The sequence below is a fragment of the Eucalyptus grandis genome, chromosome 8, assembly GCF_016545825.1.
Source record: "Eucalyptus grandis isolate ANBG69807.140 chromosome 8, ASM1654582v1, whole genome shotgun sequence".
In the NCBI taxonomy this organism is placed as follows: Eukaryota; Viridiplantae; Streptophyta; class Magnoliopsida; order Myrtales; family Myrtaceae; genus Eucalyptus; species Eucalyptus grandis.
In genome coordinates this window covers 48,721,188-48,736,623 of record NC_052619.1, presented here as the reverse complement: position 1 = coordinate 48,736,623, position 15,436 = coordinate 48,721,188, and the positions used below count along the sequence as shown (strand labels likewise).

General features: G+C 39.9%; 1 long non-coding RNA gene across 1 annotated transcript; it reads left to right on the top strand.

The window, feature by feature from the left end:
• The first annotated feature begins 1,932 nt into the window (after window positions 1-1,932).
• LOC120286823 lies at window positions 1,933-3,073 on the top strand. Its single transcript, XR_005545533.1, has 2 exons — window positions 1,933-2,520; window positions 2,599-3,073. It is a non-coding gene; the product is annotated as an uncharacterized LOC120286823 (long non-coding RNA).
• Window positions 3,074-15,436: the final 12,363 nt, after the last annotated feature.

Below are 15,436 nucleotides of genomic sequence, written 5' to 3'. Positions count from 1 at the left end.
CTATGTTGCCTAAACACGCACGGGCGGAGGGCGTACCTTAGCATCGAGATCCCACCAACGGGAAGTCGGTACAATTCATAATAGACACTCAAACAATCATATCACCGTCGAAGCATCGATGTCTCGGCCCCGATCGATTACAAGCCCAACAAAAAGACGCTCATGGTCATTTTTATCAGTCAATCAATGTCCAACGACATCAAATCAAAGCAATGATCAATCGACCTGCGTTACATTGGTATCGAGGACCATTCTAGAGTAAATTCGATTATTCCATCTCAATCATCAATTACGAACTACGGTCCTCAGATCACATCTTAAAAAGAGTAGAAGGCAGTCCCATGGCTCAACAACATTCAATATTTAATGGGCTTTCTGGTCCCGCTCGACCACTTTCAGAAATTCATTGGTATCGAGGTCCCACTCGACCACTTGCAAGATTCAATGGCTTTTCTGGTCATTCTAGCTTCGAGATTAGTGTTTCTGGTCCCGATGAACTGACCAGCTTGCAGATTGATGAAACTTTCTGGTCATTTCGACGTACTTCAATCAATGGGCTGCTGGTCGCATTTCGTAAAAGCTTCGAGATTGACCGAACTCGTTGCATTTCGATACAAGCTGCGAGATTGATGAGCACTGCGGTCACATTTCGTAGCTTTCACTGTAGCGATTTTTCGACCAAGATTCAATGGCTTTCTGGTCCCACTCTCGACCACTTGCAAAGATTGATGGTTTCTCAATGAAATAATTAACCACAACCATTTAGGAATATATCACTAAATTCCACATTCATTTAATTTGGCACAATTCAAAGCTCAAATAAATAAGCAGAGACTGCACCACTACAATCAGCCTGAGATTTCGGTCGTCGGCCATCAATCTTAATTTCCGAAAAATAATTAATTATTAATTAATTTCGAAAATTAATTATTAAACATTAAAAAATTGGTCCTCATCCTCATTCAAGGTTGGTCAAAGAGGGAGAAATTGCATCTAGGATATGGATTTCAAGCCTGGCAATTTATGCTCTAACTCTGGAGTTTTGATTAGGAAAACGAACATCGTATCAAATGGAATCTTGAGGGACAAAAATCTGGCATCACCATCGTTGTAGCCCTTATACAGAACATCCAAACTCAGCAGAATCCCATAGATGAATACGTCAGAGCTTTCAGGAATCCAGTACGACTCCTCTACGATGGACTCAACGCTTGCATTTTGAGCTGGCAATGCAGAATCTAGGAATGGATTGACGTTGTGCTTTGGTTTCCTTGTTCAATCTTGAACTTCTCTTGGATTGTGTTTGTAATTAGTGTGCTGAATTATGCTTCGTGTGAGTGTGAACCATCTAACTTTTGCCTATCCAGTGTTTGGTGATCATGTGCAATTTGGTGTTTGATGAAATGAGCTATGTGCTTGAGATTGCGTGTGCTAGATTGTCACCTTTGAAGCACTTGAAGCAGAAGCTAAAGCTGAAGTGCAAGGTCTATTGCAATGGCTTCCTCTCTCTCCGCACCTCCACCGACAAGGTACCTTCGCTTTCACTACTAATCTCCACCACTGATGTCCAGCTCAACCTGATCAGCAATTTAGTTGCCATTGATTGGGCTAGGACATGATTCAGTTTGATTGGCTAATCTATGTCAAAATAGCAGTGGCTATTGAATTACTACCATTTTCTCCCAAATTTAGCTTGCTCGATCGAACTAAACAGCAGCAGCTTGATGCTACTTAGGATTTCATTTTTTCTATCATCACGGATTGTTTTGTTTTGTGCTTCTGGTTGTAATACTCGCTGTGATTGAGCTTGTTTTGAGTAGATTAGTCCATGCTGTGATTGATGGTCGGATAATGCTGTATCATGGCAGCGAGCAGCTGTTGGAATGCAGGATTTTGAAGAATGATGAAGTTATTTGCTTTGGTGAGTCAATGATTTCAATGCTTATTTGGTTGATGTTGGAGAGGCTGAAGGAGGACAAAAGCCTCTAGATGATACTTATATTCACAGCCTAATTATTGTTGGGCAATTGGATTTATAAGTTCCCCCTGCCGAGGGTATTCCTTGCTTGTCTTCTTCATAGTTGTTTTGTTGGTTCAAATCATCTGTAGGTGCAATGTGATGAATGTGACGTTCTTGGGTTTGGTTTGTTAAAAGTCCAAATGAGTATATTTTACTTATTGTTTGTCTTGGAAAAAAGAGCGTTGCTTGCATACAAATACGCATAGACCCTCCTTTGTGATGCTTTGCTTGTTGTTCGTCTGGGAAATTAAATATTTTGTTCTTTTGCTTGCTTCAAATTGCTACCTGGGTACGGTTCATGTATTGATTGATTTAGAATCTAGATGTAAACATTTGCAATTGATCTACTGTTGCTTTTGTTCAATGAGCAACTGATCTTTTGAAACTCCATTTTTTTTGTTAAAGTTTTTCCTTTTGTTAACCTTACTTTCAATTGATGCAGAGCTTTGGTTGAGTTTCTGGATATGAGGTTCACTATAATCCCCTCTATGAATTACGAGGTGTGTTTTCCTTTTAGCTACTTAAATCCTTTTGCATGGAATCTACATATTGCCTACATAACTTTTCATTTTCTGCAGATGCTCCTAATTCCTCAAAAACCGAAAAAGAAACATTGGTTATTTTAGAAGAAACTGGTCGCTTATGATGTTGCAACCTTCCAGAAATGGGAACCAAATTGATACCATCTCTATACCCTACATATATAGATTCTACATCCCAAATAGCACAGCTTGCTTTACAATGCTTCCAAATGACTCCTAATGAGCAGCCTTTGAGGACTAAGGTCGTGGAAGAACTGGAATCTGTAGACATTGGCATCGCTAATAGAATATAATGGGATAGTTAAATTCACTTATTATGTCATTCTTACTTCATGTGATGTAAGTCAAAGTTTGTTGTTCCATACTTTTCCATTTTTCCGAGGAATAATCCTGGGCTTTGAATGTTCATTTCTATTGTACCCAGCAGTTACTAGGAGTTGTCTTCTCTTGTAAGTTCTTTGGAATATCCATGACATGTATATTAATACATGCACTGCTTTGTGAATTAAGATGTGATTGTACTTATTTTTATGAGAGGAACAGTTTTTTAAGGCTAATCCTCGATCTTGTTGGCAATCTGAGGTCCACAGAAGAAGTCCATTGCTCTTCAAGAGTCCGAGCTCTTTAATTTTCTTGCATGCTTAGGCTTTGAACATGAGCAAAATGTCATTTTGGTTGCCATCACGAATGTGTTTATGTGGTGCTTGCTCTGCAATCAATCTCCAGGAAGTGCTAGGCGGTTCAGTCCACTTATAATATTTTTGAGCTATGAAACATGGTTGGGAAAATTGATGGAGTCATTTAAGGCAAAGTGCTGCTCAGTTGTCCATTCGAAAAGAGCAAGATATGACTTTTGGTGCTATCATGTCACAGCTAAGACATGTCTGATTGTTTTGTGCTGATAAGAGACATTTCTTATCATATGCCAGTTTTAGATAAGGCTTTTCATTTGACATCATAAATGACTAAATTTTATTTTTATATTCTCAGTAACTTGGCCCATTGGTTATTGTACTTTCTTCACTGTTTGTAAATCTGAGGGCCCTATTATTTTCGACACTTCTCATGTAATTTTTTTTTTTTTGAACTTGTTAATATGTCTATTTTACATCACTCTCAACTCGAAAATATAAAAGTTTTCATCATTTTGTTTATTTTTTTTTAAATTTTGAACAAATTAAAAAAACTAAATTAATTGCATCAACAAACTTTCCAAATATATGTTTATCAAATAGTATTTTCCCAATGTTACTTCTCAAGTCATTTTAGATTGCAAATTTCCAAACAATCTTTGCATTTCACAGAACTCCTTTAGGCTAAGGGCCTTTACATTAGCCAAAGGCTTTCCCCAAAAGCCAAAGCAAACGCACCCATAAATGGGTACTTGAAATTGAGCTTTATGCAGACCTTTTTGCTTGATTGTTGTTGCCCTGCTATGTGACCCGTTGTTTCGTGTAAATCAGCGATATAGTCGTCATCATGGCTGAAGCGCTCTTGGAGATCTGGCCTCATGAAGTCAAGTTTATCCGCGGGTGTATATAGTGCTGCGTGTTTGGTTCATTTTTATTTTGGAGCTACATTCAATTTGCGTTTCTTGCCTCCTGTTTTACTAGGCAATAACTGAAGGGGATGATATTTCTTTGTTCTACAATAATTTGCTTGAGAATTTGTGGTTCAACATCGTAAATAATGGTAAAAGAAATATGTTAAATAAGAGCTTCAATGGCAAGTATGAATCGGTTATTGATCGCCCTATTTTTCAAATTCTTTTCCTTGTGTTGTTTTCGAATATTTGGTCAGGTTCTTTCTTTTTGCATAGTTTCTATCCTCGCACCACAAACTCTTAGAATGCTTTGTGAGGTGAATTTCTTTCTGGAGATAAAGTAAGTAAGTGAGTGTTGTAACCAAATGACTAATAATGATCGGTAGAGAAAACCAACACGCAAAATGAGATTTCGTTGCTGCATTATGTCTTCAAAGAAAATGTATGATGGTCCATTTCATCACATCCGACTCTCATGTCGTGCCCCGTTAAGTTCTTTTATCTAAGCCTCTTCTCCATGTTTATGCAGTTGAGTTGAGTAAACAAAGCTCATGCTTGATTCCGCTACGCAACAAGACTGATCGGTATGTTGCTTTCAAGGTGAGGATTTTTTGGACCTTTTCATTCACCATGATCGTGCTTTACTTTTTTTTAGGTATGGTGGGCGAACAAATTTCTTTCAATCCTGTATTCTCGTGATGTAAATTAAATTTCAGAGTAGGACATCAATGCATTAAAAGCTCTCTACTATGGAGAAACATTATGAGCTTTATACTGGATATCAAAAACATTCCAGGTTAAGTCTACATCTTTGAAGAAATACTGTGTGCGGCCAAATGTAGGCATCATCAAGCCAAATGGAGCATCTGATTCAAAATTGTGCTGCTCGAGTCTGAGGAGCATCATGTTCACATACTTATTAAAGCCACTAACATACTTGTGAGGAGGGACACGCCTACAGTACCTAAATCAACTAAATAATTCTTCTGCAATTTCTTGGTCATGACATGTCAGTTGGACTGTATTACTGTTGGGTTACGAACTGCTTAAGGTAGAGTCAGTCTAATTGCAGCAAGGATCATCTTTGAATAAGATTTTGAATGCCTACCATAGTAGCCTAACATACATTGAGATAAAGGAAAACCACGACAGGCCTCAGAAGCTATGTCTTGATACTTCAAAAGAATTGGAGTAGGCCTTTCATCCTATCTTCCATTTGATGTAGTTACCATGTAAGCACGGCAGGTAGCTCCAACTGTCCTGTAGTGCAAAGACAAGTTTTTGATACAGGTGAACAGGACTGCTGACATGGTAGGTTTTGCTACTATATGTTCCATAATCTTTCAGGTCAAGTAACTCGAGAAATTTTCTTTTAAATTTTCAGATAGATAAAGAAAGTGGTAAATACATTGATGAGAGGAAGATAAAGGCAGTTCTAACCAGTCCAATGGAATCACCATCAGTCCAATGGAATCATTCATCTTCTGAGACTACCATCCCAAAGGATATCTCACCTGTTGGAGTTGAAAATGCGTCACCTTTTCTCATGTCAGAAAACATCAATATGTCACTTTATTGTCTTTCTGGATTGAGATGGCATTGTATCTAATACATGTATTGGGGCTTTGCCACAGCCTTGACTAGGCCGTATGTTATTTATTGTGAATGGAAATCAAGTTGCTGCACATCATCTATAAATCGATCTACCTTTTTAGCAACTAAATGTGAGTGTATGGGATATCTTTTTTCTCGTATTAACTCTACGTGAATCCATTTCTTTGTCTCAGGAAAGATTGGAAATCATAGAATATGACTTTGTTCTTACTCTTATATTCCAGAAGGATTGTCTTTTGATGCCAGGATCCTGAAGGGTTGGAGAGGCCCTTCGTGCCTCTTCCTCCTCCTCCTCTCTCTATTCCCCCACAGAATATGCTATCTTCTTGGTGGCTTGCTATTTGACTACCCTCTCTGTTTTATAGTACATTCTCAACCTAAATGCAGAAGGGTGTGTTCCCAATATCCACTTTGGAAAAGATCAAAGAATTCCACTTATGTACTTGTTGCTCTTTGATTGAAAAAATTCTACTTCATTATGCAGTATGGTTCTGGTACTAAGACATCAGGCCGAAGATGTGCACTGTACTGCATACAGCTAGATGAATAATGGACGTATGTTGCTCCAAGAGATTTCAATTTTCCACCCAAGTAGCTGTAGTTGCTGCACGTTGCGAAAAGATCCATGCCCAAAGCGAACTCACTTGTTTTGACCATGACTGGTTTTTTGCTGTTCATGTTTTCAAAGTGGTTGGCTATTTGGGTGGAGTGCTGTTTCTTGTTTTTGCGGTAGTGACATTCATCGGAGTTTTCTAGAGGTTTTCAGACTGCTGAAAGAGTGAGCTCAGAGCCCGTGAGGTGTGATATTGCTTGCGGACTTTGGTTAGAGCAACATGATCTATATAGGCTGGAAATAAAGGTGCTGAAGATTCACCATAGGCCTCTTCTTTATCGCTTGTTTTCATGTATATTCACTACTGCAAACGAGCTTGACTTGAGGCATGTAAAATGAAGGGTATATGCTGAGAACTTTTACTCCCTCAGATCTTGAACTCGCATGCTCCATCAACGCCGATTCAGTCCTCCCGACAACGAACCGCACCAACTATCCTTCCAATACGTGGGCCTCCACGAGCCGGACAAGTCCATCGTCTACTCATGGCTCTCCAACCGAACCGCTGTCGCCCCGCCTCGGCCTCCGTTGTGGCCTTCATTGATTGTCAAATCCACTAAATCGTTGTCGATGTGTCTTCTAACTCGATCGGAGACGATCAAGTATTCACCGGCCACGGCCTCCTCATGGAAAGCAAGGACGATATTTCAGCTGCCGAGGAGTTGCCACTCGGGTAGGCCCCCTTCGAGGAGTCGGCAAACAAGAGGGGTTGAACTTAAGTGACATTGTGTGCCGAGCCTTTTCGGTGGGGTGGTTCGGGAAACCGGAAACGGTGGGGAGGACGACGAAGCTCGTGTGCAACAATGCCGAGGGCACTCCTAATTTTTTATATGAGGCCGGTGGAGGGCATAACAATAGTTGCCGATTTCGACGAGATGAGAATGGTTCAATATAAGGATAGGTCGGTTTCCCAAAAGCCAAGGGGACGGATTACCGATCAGGGAATTGGCGGAAGCCGAACAGGGTGTGGTGGTCGGGCAGCCGGTGATGGCCCGTTAATTCGAGATCAACGGCAATACGGTCAGATTAGTGATTCATTGCACATTGTGGACTACGAACATGCTAATCTGCGTGCTACGTTTACATTGCTTGTTTTCCGCTAATTTGAAATAAGGAAAGATGTTAGCAAAGGACACTAGGACAAAAATCAAATTTGATTTTCCAAGTGATGTAACACGTTAGATGGGTTGCTATACGACATTGGCTTAAACGCGTTTAGCGTTGTGAATCACCATCAGATTTTGTCTTTGATTTTGGTTTGCATTTACGATTAGTTGGAAAAACTGGATCTTTCATGTTGGGTTCGATGTCTGAGGGGGACCGGTATTCTCTCTAGCATCGCGGAGTATTGTACAGAGGATTCATTGCCGAGGTATTCGTACCGTACATGAACCTAAATGAGGACTGCGACACCTTCAGTGCCGGTGGATATGGCATAGGCCAACAGGCGGTGTCACTGGAGCCGCTCGCCGATTGCCCGGCCAGTGTGGCCTTTTTGATGGTTACTACGCGAGTTCCGGTGGCGTGCCGGTGAAAGTTCCCAATCTCTCCTGCATTTTTTAAGGGCGTTCGGGGGATCTGATGTCGCGCCATGGCGAAGGGGCAATTCCGGACGTAACCGTAAGTACTTATAGCAGCACTTTTACGTACTTGCGGGGCTTATAGAAATTGAATAGAAGTAGTCCCCATTTGATCAAGAGGGGCGTCCAATCGTATTCTTTTGAATAACGTGACATGTAATTATAAGTAAATTAAATGAGATAGACCGGTTTATCTTGGACTGACATTTGCAGATTATTTAACAATGAAATCCAGCTTTTGGTAAAATATTTTTGTCCTTAGCAATTATATTATGATAGTGATGATTGATATGTGCGGTTCAACCTTGCAGGTGAGAGCAGTGATGCTAGAAGTGAGCTTTGTGGTGAGGATGCTAGCGAGCCCACCGGATCCATCAATTTCAAGGTAAATTTTCTCATGATAAATGTATATGGTAAAAAGTACTTAGATTTTTTTGGCGAGATACCTATTGTTTGCGTATTACACGTGAATAATAATATATAGGCATTTTTCGTTAGGTGAATTTCATTTGGAGCGAGCGCATTTTAGCTAGTAGAGTTTGCAATTTGATAACTAAGTTTTGAGCTAAATAAAAAAATATCCCAAGCTTCTTTTGCAATTAATGCACTTTGACTGGAATCCAATTAATTTTTTAGCAAGCTGCTACTGGGTCGGACGCATGACAGATTTTCCATATGCCACCTCATTGCCACATGGATGCCATGATAGAAATTTTTTGACCCAACTGATTGAAAGCGAAAAAAATTAAAAAGTTCATGGTGCCGGACGATTGAAATCAAAGTTCCGTGACCTGATTGTAAATTTTATGATAGTACCCCATTTCTTTTCTTGCTACTATAAAACAATTCACAATATATGTTCAAATCAGTCGCATACTCACCTGCTGATTTGCTAAATGAAATGAAAAACAGGACCAAACTCAAAAGTCCGCTCTTTTATGTTACTTATATAGGGCCATTCATTGAGTTCACCGACCCACCATGCAGGTCACCCTTGCTAAAATAGCGCAGGTCAAAGCTGTGGAATACAGCACAACCGATCAGATAAGAGAAGATCCTCACGGCACATTGTTGGCACAAAACACAGTCGGATGTCATCCACGGTCACTTGTTGACTTACTATCTCGACCTGGACATTGATGGTGAAGCCAACTCCTTCGTCAAAAGCCAATCTCATCACAAAGAGAACCGCCGAGAACACTTTGTTGGACGCAAATTGCGTAACCCCAAGATCTCCATAACTAGAACAAGAACATGCATGATCGAGTACAAAGATTAACGCATCTGTTTTGGGATCCATTGTTCTTGAAACGGAAGCGGAAACACAATGTTCCACCCGCAAGTCCTTCTCCTCTATTGCCCTCCGTATCACTGGCTCAATGAGGCGGCTCCTTCACGTGTAGCGTTAGGTAAACGCCCCTTAGGTGAGGATAATGTGAGAATTAGGGTTAGAGGAGAGACTTGAGCACTATTTATAGAGTTTCCAGCCAGGTCCCTCTCATTACGGGCCAGAACTTGGCCCACACTAGCCAGCCCATATTAGACTAATTAAGAAACCTTCTATCTCACCTTAGACCAAACCCCGTAAAACGGTAAACGTTAAACGGTAAATTACAATATCAATTAATATAGTCCACAATTAGAAAAATTCTTACACATTTCACCGAGGAAGAGTTATTGGACCGTCGAGAAGGAGACGGCCAAGACCAAATCGGACAATGGAATCCATCTGGGCACGACGCCCTTGGAGCTGCTGGTGGAGAACCCGGCGAAGAAGACCAGAATCGCAAGATGACTACTTGCAAATACGAGGTGCCTTCACGGACTATAATTTGGGGGTGACCCCTTATAACAAGTCGGAGAAATGGGTGGGAGGGCCATTCTCTCTCCGATCAAAGCCGCGGGATGATTCATTGGCTATTTGGAGCCTTAGGTTGATTTTTCATAACCACCATTATAATAGTGGTTGAGGGTTTTCTTTTCAGCAATAACGTAACATCACCAGAAATAAGGGTTTGCATGAGTCTTGGTCTAACCCTAGAATTGGATCAGACCAAACCAATCGATTCTATATAGTTCCTGAGGGGACCAGTCCGATCCTTGATTTCACATAAAGAAACGGACCAATTAGATTGGTCAAGATTTATTATTATTATTATTATTATTATTATTATTATTATTATTATTATTATTATTATTATTATTATTTTACTTTTTTATTCATAAGCATTAGTAAAATTATTATTTTTCTTTTAATTTTGGGAAACTCTCATATGTAGGGAATAGAATAAACTAAAAAAGAGAAAAGAAATCACCAGTTCCAGGACTGACTCTAGAACTGGATTGGAATTGGATCGATCTAGTTCCTAATTCCACAAATTGGGTACTGATCCTACTCAGTCCAATTCCAGGTTCCAAAGTGAGAACCAACCTGCCATCAATTGTATAGCTAATCGAATCTCTACATGTGTCGTGTAGTATCAATGAACACACCACAAAATGGACACAATGGCCGATAACAACCGAGGATTCGTTCATCACCGATTAAGCTTGAGTCAATCAAATGATTAGAAACAGGCTCGATCGATTCCAACTCCGTCTTCTTTGTTCTCGGGGGTTGGGGGTTTGCAAGAACAGGAAAATCGAGAACGAGGACACACAGTCCTGTAACATACGATGGCGTACCAGCGCGTGCCCCGCGAAGAGGACGTCCCGATAATGCCCGTCTTGAGCACCGGGGCTTGAGATCCAGTCCACCAATTTCCTCAAGAGGAATCCAGCTTTCGGGACCTCCTATTAGCTTTGTTGCCCTAAGCCCAATAGAAAGTTAGAAACTCCCCCGACCCGCAATGACATTTTCTCGCCATTTAGACCCGCAATATGATATGGCCTATGTAAGTACATCAGCCCAATAGCGTGATGATGTTTGAGAAAAATAATAGGGGAGGAGAAAATTAGGAGTACTATTTCGTACTGAATAGTAAAGTTGTTGTTTAGCATCATTCGGATTTATACATAAATGGATACGCTACGTGGACACTGCATGTGAGATCAAGAGAATTTACGAACAAATTTTTAGATGGTACACCACTCGTTCTCTCTCTCTCTTTTTCTCTTTTTACATAACTCACTTTCATTTCCATGGATTGGGTACTGCGGATTTTAAAAGTTAGGCCAATTTTTCAAACCAATGATAATGAATGTGGGTAGTATAATAAGAGTACACTTTCCTATTATTTGTATATAGCAGATTGGTGCTATAAACCTTTTATTTTCATAGAAATATCTTTGAAAAGTTCTTTTATTCATTTTTTTTTACTTAAAGCCTGTCTTCAAGTTTGTAATATAGCAATTGGGGTAAACAATTTATGTGTTTTTTTCATCCTTCATTTATTTAACATTTTCAAAAAGGTAGCTTTTGTTTTAGGAATTTCTGACACGATATGAGAACTAATTAAATGAGACGCATCTAATCCAAGCTTGTCCGTTCTGAGGAGGGACATCAACAAATTCAGTCGATAATCGCGTTTCAATATCATTTTCTTTTTCATTTCCTTTCTCGTTTTCTAATGTTTTTTCCCCTTTTTCTATCAAGAATTCTTCTTGTCCCCAGCCCTAGTCTATGTAGCCGCAATAGCTCTAAGCACTCGCCCACAATCCCTGCCGTAAACCTCTCCATTGAAAGCCCATTCATTGTTGCTGCGAGCCAACATGACTCTATATGCCATGGATCTCTCTCGAGAAACCATAGAAAAAAAGAAGATAAATAATTGGGTGACAGATCCCATGAGAATAATAATCTCTTCACGACTATAAAAAGAAAATTATAAATTATTGAGTGATTCGCTCTTTCAAAAATTGGGTTCGACGCCCGAGTCGGTCCAATCATCTCGCTAGCATCGATCTACGATCTCGAGAAGGGCAAATATTGACAGGTACTATATAGAGCCTACGTGTCTGAGGTCTTTGTGCCCTATATGAACCCAACGGAAGAGTGGTACTACAAGACCTATTTTGATTGCGGGGAATTTGGGTTCGGATTGTCCGCAGTGTCGCTCCAGCCGGGGGTGGATTGCCCCAATAATGCGATATTCATGGACGGATTCTACGCGGGCCAAGATGGTACCCCTGTAAAGATATCGAATGTAACTTGTGTGTTTGAAAAGTATGCAGGAAACATCATGTGGCGACACACTGAGATTGAAATTTCGAATGAGACAGTCAGTGAGTCTAATTGTTAACACTCTACAATCTTTAGTTTTTGGTCCTTTCAATCTTTTAGGGTTTAAGGAAAACTTTGAAAACTCTAATGTTTGCTGATCTTTCAGGTAAGAGAGGTCAGATCGGACATGAGCCTGGTGGTAAGGTCGGTGTCTACGGTCGGCAATTATGACTACATTCTTCATTGGGAATTCAAGCCAAGTGGATCAATCAAATTTGAGGTCCGTTGTTAAATCTTTTTGTTTTTTTTTGGCAAAAAAAAAAAAAAAAAAAAAAGAACAAAAGAAAAATTAAAAAAATTGAAAATTGTTAAAAATTATTTACATCGGCAACGGTCATGCCACATAAACCGACAGCATCTGCATAAACGATTTACGACTAAAACTGACCGGATGAACTCAATTGGCAAAATGTGAAAATATTCACGATTCAATTAGTAAAATTAAAAGGTTTATGATTAATTTGATAAAAGTGTAATAGGTTTAAGATTTTTAGACAATCTTCTCATCATTAGAAAGTTGAAGTTGTTTCGAGGGTGCCATTGAATTTAAATCTATGACGCGTCCATTCTTGACCTAGTTTCGTAAAAATCTTTCCTAATGGGTTACTCGTCTTTTCAATATAGAAATTTCTACATGTAGTAGGAGGGGTTTGTCGTTGTCAATTCATAGCTGCCTTTTCCCTGTTTGGATCCATATTTCCGAACTTCACACTGTCACATTTTGTGGATCATACTAACGGAAGATTTTTTTTTTTTTTTGGGCGAAATACTGACGGAAATTTAAAACGTGTGATTTAATGTCTGTGTTAATATTTTGACGATCCTTTTGCATAACTTGGAATCTAGGCTCAAGTCAAATTGCGGAAATTGATGATCGAAAAGGAAAATAACGATAAGAAAAAAGGGTAAATACATGTCGTCTATTGAGCTTCATGTAAATTAATCAGCAATTTCTTTGTCACTTCGGATCTTCATACCAAATTAATCAACAGGTCATTCTGAGCTGCAAGCCCTAGAGATGATCTTTTTCTGAAAATTGGAGTGATCTTATCAGAGTCCCTAGAGATTTTCAAATTCAATGTTTTAGCTCATCCCGGACGAAGAACATCAGTGTAGCAAGTTTGCAAATGTGTGACCTAAGTCCGAGTCTACTTAGACACGTTATGCGCAAGGGATTATTCAATAGCAGGAGTAAACCTGCATGTGCTACTAATGAGATAAGACATTCAGAATGTGCCGCATTATTTACTAAATAATCAATTTGTTATGTTCTAATTCATCATCCAGACATGATTGATTACGATAGGCATTGTTTCAGTTGGCTTGCTTAGAATTGCCTCTAGTAGTTGTAGCTCTTTCATTTTGAGTAAATCATGCATAATATTTCATCTATATACTATTAACATAATTAAGAATATTTAATTGAAACTAAACAAACATGCAATGTGTCTTTACCTTTTATTTTTTGGGCAGGGGAGTTTCATTCTTGTAGCACTATCAATGTGAGATGTGCTGGTTTAAAGTAAGTGCTAGAAATTGTTTGTAACTAGCCTAGATTAAATTTTTAAGTAGAAAAAATCGGCTGAAATAAGACAACCATTCTTGAACCATAGATTGTGCCTCTCGCTAAATTTGGGAGAGGCGGCTAGCGTAAGTGGCTAGCATGTCGCCGCACCTAGTTTTCGTATATCCTGGAGGTGCATTGCTCCAATAAAATTACAATAATGCTCATTCACGTGGGTCAACATCTCAAGGAGAGAGAGAATGTAGAGTTGAGTAGCAGTATTTAGGGGTGATTGGATCCAGGATGGGTAGGTTGTAGATCTGGACCTTGTACCCAACTTTATTATAACCGGTGAGTTATTGGACCGTCGAGAAGGAGACAGCCAAGACCAAATCGGACAATAGAATCCATCTGGCACAACGCCCTTGGAGCTGCTGGTGGAGAACTCGGCAAAGATGACCAGAATTGGGAGCCCCATAGCGTACCGGCTGGTTCCGGGATACGCGGGCGGACCGCTTGCAAGATGACTACTTGCAAATACAAGGCCCCTTCACGGACTATATGTGGCATCCCCTGAACAGCCCCAGATCCGTTGGGGTCGCCACAGTTCGCTTAACTTTCTCTTGCTTGACCTGAAGGTCTATCAATCTTGGGGGTTTATATCTTTTAGGTCGGTCCCTGCGCAGTATATAAATATATTGCGGAAGGAAAAATCAACATCTCCCTATCCCAAAATTGGAAACGATGCACACCTACTAGACATTTTTATAAGTCAAGCCGAACACTTTATTTACATAGATCTGATAGACAACACTAGTCGGTACATCAAAATTTGCCGTGGTTTTCTATACCCGGCTTCATATCAAAAGATAACCTAACTTCCCTTTTTCTTTTCTTTCCATACAGTCCTATACATAAGTCTATCAGTCAGTGTCGGTGGTCCAAAATTTAATTCATCTGCTATCTGTCACTCTTGGTCACACCCAACCCAATCCGTCAGCTGGCGGCGGTGGCAACATCCCCGGCATGATCCCATCACGATGGACGTGTACTGACAAAAACTCCTGAGTCACTAGGCCATCGGGTGAACCGATGTCATACATGACTAGAACCCGCACTTGAGTAAAAACCAACCCTCGTAACTTAGAATGAGGGTGCTCCAAACACTCGCACTCAATGTCAATGGGGACACCGTAAAATATACCAAGGGTGACTGGTAGCAGAGACATATCTTCTAATTTGAAATGTTAGTCCTCAAACGGGGTGAGTACAGCCACTCAGCAGTAAAAGATTCATCAAGTTATATCAAGCAGTACTGTCAATATCTAGACTCATGCAGGATAGACAAAATCAGGTAGGCAAGGGATCATTATACATCAAAATCATAAAATTCTTTAATGCAATGGCAAATGCAATTTCAAAAAATTCAGATGCATCGTGTCCAGATTACACAAGTCCCGATCATAGGGCCAAACTGTAATGACACGTCCTATTCCATGCCACACAATTTAGTCCCATAACCAGACCACACTCACACTTAATATAATCATCATTTTTAATCATTCAAATGGTTTTTGTGGCACCCCGATTCGCTTGAGGTCGCCACAGGTATCTATTACTCGATCTCCTACAACTTCACGAGAATGATACCTTTTAAATAGAGATTTTTTTTTTTTTATATACAGGTCCCAGCGCAGCTCATCAACGGAAGCATAAATGAGTCTCACCATCCCTTACTCCAATAACGATAATGCAATGCACACCAACTATGCTCCAAATGAAAAGACAAAGCCGAGTC